Here is a 7,500-nt window from a genome sequence, read left to right on the forward strand (position 1 = left end):
GTTTCACTTTTCATACTCAGGGGAGTCTAAAATTGATGTTTTGAGTCACCATGAAAAAAAAATTTTTTTTGACCCGAGCTTGTGTCGCGACCCAAAAATCGACTCACTTGGGAAAAATGTTCTAGCAGGGGCCCTCCCATACAAAAATTTTTTCTTCTCAAAAATGATTTTCGTTTCACTTTTCATACTCAGGGGAGTCTAAAATTGATGTTTTGAGTCACCGTGAAAAAAAAATTTTTTTTGACCCGAGCTTGTGTCGCGACCCAAAAATCGACTCACTTGGGAAAAATGTTCTAGCAGGGGCCCTCCCATACAAAAATTTTTTCTTCTCAAAAATGATTTTCGTTTCACTTTTCATACTCAGGGGAGTCTAAAATTGATGTTTTGAGTCACCGAGAAAAAAAAATTTTTTTGACCCGAGCTTGTGTCGGCGACCCAAAAATCGACGCACTTGGGAAAAATGTTCTAGCAGGGGCCCTCCCATACAAAAATTTTTTCTTCTCAAAAATGATTTTCGTTTCACTTTTCATACTCAGGGGAGTCTAAAATTGATGTTTTGAGTCACCGAGAAAAAAAAAATTTTTTGACCCGAGCTTGTGTCGGCGACCCAAAAATCGACGCACTTGGGAAAAATGTTCTAGCAGGGGCCCTCCCATACAAAAATTTTTTCTTCTCAAAAATGATTTTCGTTTCACTTTTCATACTCAGGGGAGTCTAAAATTGATGTTTTGAGTCACCGAGAAAAAAAAATTTTTTTGACCCGAGCTTGTGTCGGCGACCCAAAAATCGACGCACTTGGGAAAAATGTTCTAGCAGGGGCCCTCCCATACAAAAATTTTTTCTTCTCAAAAATGATTTTCGTTTCACTTTTCATACTCAGGGGAGTCTAAAATTGATGTTTTGAGTCACCGAGAAAAAAAAAATTTTTTGACCCGAGCTTGTGTCGGCGACCCAAAAATCGACGCACTTGGGAAAAATGTTCTAGCAGGGGCCCTCTCATACAAAAATTTTTTTTTGACTCACCGGGTAAAATGGTCGCACTTGGTAAAAATGTTCTAGCAGGGGCCCTCCCATACAAAAATTTTTTCTTCTCAAAAATGATTTTCGTTTCACTTTTCATACTCAGGGGAGTCTAATATTGAAGTTTTGAGTCACCGTGAAAAAAATTTTTTTTGACTCACTGGGTAAAATGGTCGCACTTGGGAAAAATGTTCTAGCAGGGGCCCTCCCATACAAAAAATTTTTATTTCTCAAATCGATCCGTGGTTTCACTTTTCATACTCTAGGGTCCATTTGCTTCAACTTTGGAAAAAATTTTCGATGATGAAAAATTTTCACCTTCGACGTCCATCGACCACTCGACCCGAACTTGGTACTTTTGTATGGAGGTACCCGAGTGGTGACTTTTTCATCCAAAAATTTTTATTTCTCAAATCGATCCGTGGTTTCACTTTTCATACTCTAGGGCCCATTTGCTTCAACTTTGGAAAAAATTTTCGATGATGAAAAATTTTCGCCTTCGACGTCCATCGACCACTCGACCCGAACTTGGTACTTTTGTATGGAGGTACCCGAGTGGTGACTTTTTCATACAAAAATTTTTATTTCTCATATCGATCCGTGGTTTCACTTTTCATACTCTAGGGCCCAATTGCTTCAACTTTGGAAAAAATTTTCGATGATGAAAAATTTTCACCTTCGACGTCCATCGACCACTCGACCCGAACTTGGTACTTTTGTATGGAGGTACCCGAGTGGTGACTTTTTCATACAAAAATTTTTTTGCGAATACGTGTTCGTTCGCGATCATTTAGGCCATGAACAACAAGTCCGCTGCGATAGAAATAGTGCATTGTAGTTACTCGACGAGAAAAAAAATCGGGACTTAGAAAAATTTTTGAAAGTCAAATCGTATTGACTTCCAACAACACCTGATAATAAACACACATTGCCTGTTGCACCACAGTTCGCATTTGACTTAACAAATCGCCTGTTGGTACGCACATCACCATCGACTTTACCAATCGCGTTTCGCACCGCTAATCCCACTTGGCGTGGAGCCACGCACATAATGTTGCGAGGAGAGTATTAATCGGGACTTAGCGTTTTAAGCTCGCGAACACTCCACTATGGGAGTGCACGCAAGCACCAACTGTACACACACAACACAACAATCACTCTCGCGAACACTCCATTCCCAAAGTGAACGCGAGCACCAGCAAGCATGGGTCGCCTGAGAGGATCGATGCGAACGCATCTCTACAACTCGCAGCTCCCAGCCTGTAGTCCCGTCGTTTGCGGGCGGTCGAAGGTGTCGAAACTAGTTGTATCCACGGTCGACGGAAACACAGCCACCAGGGTTCCCTGTGGTAAGGTACTTCCACGTGCAGCGTGCTCCCGCCCGTTGCGGCTCAGTCTAGTGCTATAGCGGGGATGAGACGTCAGTGTGCGCGGGGCAGCACCGACGGATCTCGGAGGGTTGTTAAGCCCGCTAGCTTCCGATCACCTAATGGGTTTGAGAAGCGCTATCAGCTCGGATTGGATACGACCTTAGAGGCGTTCAGGCATAATCCAGCGGACGTAGCGTCATACCAAAGTCCGGTCGAACTAGTATTGAGCCAGTGGTCCGTACCTGTGGTTCCTCTCGTACTGCACAGGAATTCCGTTAAGATAGCGGCAAACAGCACACACCAGTAGGGTAAAACTAACCTGTCTCACGACGGTCTAAACCCAGCTCACGTTCCCTTGAAAGGGTGAACAATCCTACGCTTGGTGAATTTTGCTTCACAATGATAGGAAGAGCCGACATCGAAGGATCAAAAAGCCACGTCGCTATGAACGCTTGGCGGCCACAAGCCAGTTATCCCTGTGTGACATTCGAGCAGTCGAGCTGTTCGGACGTGGTGTATTTTGCTCCTGAGTGAGTTAAAAATTGTGGCGTTAAATTACCTCGGAAAGTCTCGAATTTGTTCATAATCAGTCTATAAGAGGGTGTTTAGAGTGACTTTAGTGAAAACCGGACGAAAATCGGTGCATTAGTGGGCCAAAAAAGTGAAAAACATTGCCCCATACATTTTGTATGGGGAACAATTTTGGCAATAAAACCGTGCTAAATTGGTGAAAATCAACGCGGTTTGCGTTTAAAACGCATAAATAGACGCCAGTGAAGTGTTTTTTACTTATAAACAGTGTTTGCCGGCGATATTTAGCGTAAAATACGGAGTGGCAAATTTGTGCAAACATTTGGAACAACAACAACAACAATAGTGTGTGCGTGTTGTGAGTTTGCGCAAAAATCCGGTCCAATCGGGCCGGATGAGGTGGCAAATGATAGATTCTGTGTCCCCGATCGGCCAATAGCCGAAAACCGGAAGAAAATCGGTGCAGAATTGGGAAAAAACAGTGACGGCAAAAACGCGCATGGTGCTACCGCTGCGGCACGTGTTCTGGAAGTGACTGTTGTATATACAAAAACGTTAATAACTTCGCGAGTTTTGGTCCGATTTTGCTGCGGTTTGCACTGTTGTGCTAGTTTTAGTGCATTTAATACGATCCGTGCATAAAAATAGTGAAAATCGCGAAAATAATTTTTGACATTTTTGTGACAACCCGGGACGACCCAACAGACATAAATTGATAGGCGAGCAGTCCCCAACAGACAATTTTTCAAATTGACGGTTTCTGCTCGAAAACTGCTCGAAACCAAAAAGGACGCAGAAAATTCTGGGAAGCTGTGGGGGGTCATCGGCAGCTCGAATCTGCTCGATTCGGACAGTTTTTATCGAGCTCGAAACTGCTCGAATTCCCGATTTTTGCGGGAAATTGCCGGGAAAAATCTGGGAACGACTGCAAAAATTCGGAAAGGCGTTTGCAAGCAGGGAAACACCCCCCCTGACCACTAAGACCTGCTTGGGTCTCTAAAATGGCGACAACTCGTACATCGCGTCCTCGGTCGGAATCGACAGAGGAAAGGCCGGGGCGATCCCTTTCGGCGGTAGAGCCGAAGGTCATTCTCACCAGAGCCTCGGCGTTGGCCTCAAAGTCGGTGAACCCGGACATGGTCGAACTGCGAAAGGTGCTCGGGGAAATGTCCCTCGCCAACGAGCAGCTTCGGGCCATGGTGAAAGAGCTGCAGCAAGAGCTGGTGATGCTGCGACAGCGTACCGTGGCCAACGAAGATATGGCCCGGGAGGAGCGGAAGCTGGCCCGCGAAGAATTTAAGCTGGCGCAAGAGAAATTCCACCAGGAGCTGCAGTGGAATAAGGACCAGGCCCGCCAGTGGTATGAAGAGACGCAGCGTCTCAGAGGCGAGCTGGCAAAGGAGACTGCGTGCCACCAGGAGTTGCTGGCACAGATGCTTGGTTGCGGCGGTAACCAAGCTCTGCAACCGCAGCAGCAGGCGCAGCCAGCTGTTGCGCAGCAGCAGCCTCAGAGGCAGCAGAAACAGCAACAGCAACGGCCTCCGTCGAAGCAGGCGACATCGCAGAGCTCCCTGCAGCAACCGCAACAGCAGCAACAACAACAGCAGCAGCAGCGGATGACGTATGCTAACGTGGCGGCCGAGACATCCGGCACGCAGGCTTCCCAGGGCGGTTCTTGGACGGTGGTGGGGCCTCGTAAAGCACCGCAGAAGTCGCAGCAGCAACAACAACAGCAGCAGCTGGCCAAGCCGCGACCACAATCTGCGGCGGCGAAGCATTCGGCGAAGAAGAAGCTGGACGCCATCGAGGTTGCCCCAGGCGAGGGTCAGTCTTGGACCGACGCGTATCAGCTGATACGCAGCGCTCCGTCGTTGGCCGAAGACCAGGCCAAGCTTGGAGTGGGACGACGAACGACGCGGGACCGGCTGGTCATGAACTTGGAGGACGGCGCCAATGCTGAAGCAATCCTGCAACGAGTGCAGGAGGTCTTTGCACAGTCTGCAGCTCCGGCCACCATCCGCCTGGTGACAGAAACGGTGGAGGTCCGCCTTGATGAGGTGGACCCTTTAGCGGTGGCATTGGATGTGGCGAAGGCGGTGACGACCACCAGTTCGGAGTCGGTGAGCGAATCCGCTGTGCACCTAGTGAAGGCGTGGAACGGTACGCAGACGGCTTACGTTCGGATGACACTCAAGGCGGCGGAGTTGATGCACCAACAGCTAGTACGAGTGCTGCACACCTCATGCTTGGCGACGAAACTGACACCACCGACGCGGGGCCAGCTACGGTGCTTCAAATGCCTGGAGCACGGACACCTGCGGCACCAGTGCAAGAGCGGGACGGATCGATCGACGCACTGCATCCGCTGCGGCCAACCGGGCCACCTGGCCCGAGCCTGCACAGCGGAGGTGTGTTGTGCGGTCTGCAAGGGCCCTCACCGAGTAGGACACCCGTCCTGCACCCGGAAGGTCTGAAGGTTTTGCAGATCAACCTTGGGCGCAGCCGTGCAGCGCAGGACATCATGCTGCAGACGGCTAGGGAGATCGGAGCGCAGGTGGTGATAGCGTGTGAGCTGTACAAACCACCTAGAGACAGCGTGCGGTGGGCGGTCGACGAGGCTCAGAGCGTAGCGGTAGTGGCGACTGGCGGCTACCCCATCCAACGACTGGGGAGTTCATCGGTGCCTGGGCTGGTAGTTGCCACCATAGCCGGGATAACGTTTGCCAGCTGCTATGTGTCCCCCAACATCGGACAAGCGGATCTCGGCGACTACCTGGAAGCGGTTGAGCTCACGCTCACGGGACAGGATCCCATGGTTCTGGCTGGGGACTTTAACGCCTGGAACCAGGAGTGGGGCAGTTCAAGAACCACGGCGAAGGGTGAGGACTTGCTGAGTGTTGTTGAGCACCTCGGACTTCGAACGCTCAACCGAGGGAACACACCCACTTTCAAGGGCAACGGTGTTGCACGGGAAAGCGTCATCGATGTGAGCTTCTCGAGTCCCTGCGTAGCGGAGCCAGGCAGTTGGAGTGTGAGTAGCAGATACTCCGGTAGCGACCACAGCTACGTGCTGTTCAGCGCTAAACTGCCTTCGACCAGCGGCCGACGTGCACATCAGCATCGGCCACACTGCAACGGGCACGGCGGTACAGCAGGCATGACGCGGCACGCGGGAACACGCTACAAAACAAGCCAATTCAATCAGGCTTGTTTTAAGCTGGCGCTTGGGATCGGTCGTTTCGACGATGTAAGCACACCTGAGGGCCTGATCAGGGGGCTCACAGAAGCGTGCGACGCAACGATGGAGAGGATCCACAAGACGAATTTCCGGCAGGCTCCGACGCTATACTGGTGGAACCCGGAAATCGCGAGGGCGCGAGATGCGTGCGAAGCTGCTGAGGCCAGGCTACGCACAGCAACGCAGACCGACGACCGTATCGCCGCTTCAGCCCGCTTGCTGGACGACCGTAGGGCTTTGGAACGAGAGATCCAGCGCAGCAAAGAGCGCTGCATGCAGGAGCTCATCGACGGAGTCGAGGACGATGTGTTTGGGTTGGGGTATCGAGTGGTTATGGCCAAGCTGCGCAGTCGAGCGCCGCCAGAATTGGACCGTTCTGTGCTGGAGCCGATCATCGACGCCCTCTTCCCGGCCCACCCATCGTTCGAGTGGCCGCCGATTGCGACGGAAAGCGACGAGGACGAAGAGCCCATCCGACCAGTCACCCGTGAAGAGATCCTTTGCATCGCTGAGGGGATGGCCACCTCAAAGGCGCCGGGCCTCGATGGAATTCCCAACGCGGCAGTGAAGACCGCGATGAGGGAGCACCCGGAAGCGTTCGTGCGGGCCTACAATGAGGTCCTGCAGAGCGGCGAGATTCCGGCATCGTGGAAAGTGGCACGCCTGGCGCTCATCCCGAAACCAGGCAAACCACCGGGCGAACCGTCGTCAAGTCGTCCACTGCTGATGCTGGGAGCGGCACCTAAGGGGTTCGAGAGACTGGTTTTGAACCGCCTCAATGAACATCTCGAGGATGAGAGCGCACCTCGTCTATCACAGGACCAATACGGCTTCCGCCGTGGACGCTCTACGGTCCAAGCTATAGAGAGGGTCATTGAGAAGGGACAGTACGCCAGGACGTTCCATCGCACCAACGGCCGGGATCCTCGATGTCTGATGGTGGCAGCGTTAGACGTCAGGAACGCCTTCAACACGGCCAGTTGGAAGGCGATCGCGATGGCCCTCCAAGAGAAGCGCGTCCCAGCAGCGCTCCAGAGAATTTTGCGCAGCTATTTCTCTGAGAGGGAAATGATCTTCGAAACAAGCGAGGGGCCAGTGCGACGGAAATTATCGGCGGGTGTTCCACAGGGGTCGATCCTCGGTCCGACCCTCTGGAATACCATGTACGACGGCGTACTGCGGCTGACACTGCCGGACGGCGTGGAAACAGTCGGGTTTGTGGATGACCTGGTGGTCCTAGCTGCCGGGACAACACCACAGGAGGCAGCTACCTTGGCGGAAGAGGCCATTTCTTTGATCAGCTCGTGGATGGAGGCTCATCACCTTGAGCTTGCGCCGGCC

Source organism: Anopheles moucheti (genome assembly GCF_943734755.1).
Source record: "Anopheles moucheti chromosome X unlocalized genomic scaffold, idAnoMoucSN_F20_07 X_unloc_2, whole genome shotgun sequence".
NCBI classification, from domain to species: domain Eukaryota; kingdom Metazoa; phylum Arthropoda; class Insecta; order Diptera; family Culicidae; genus Anopheles; species Anopheles moucheti.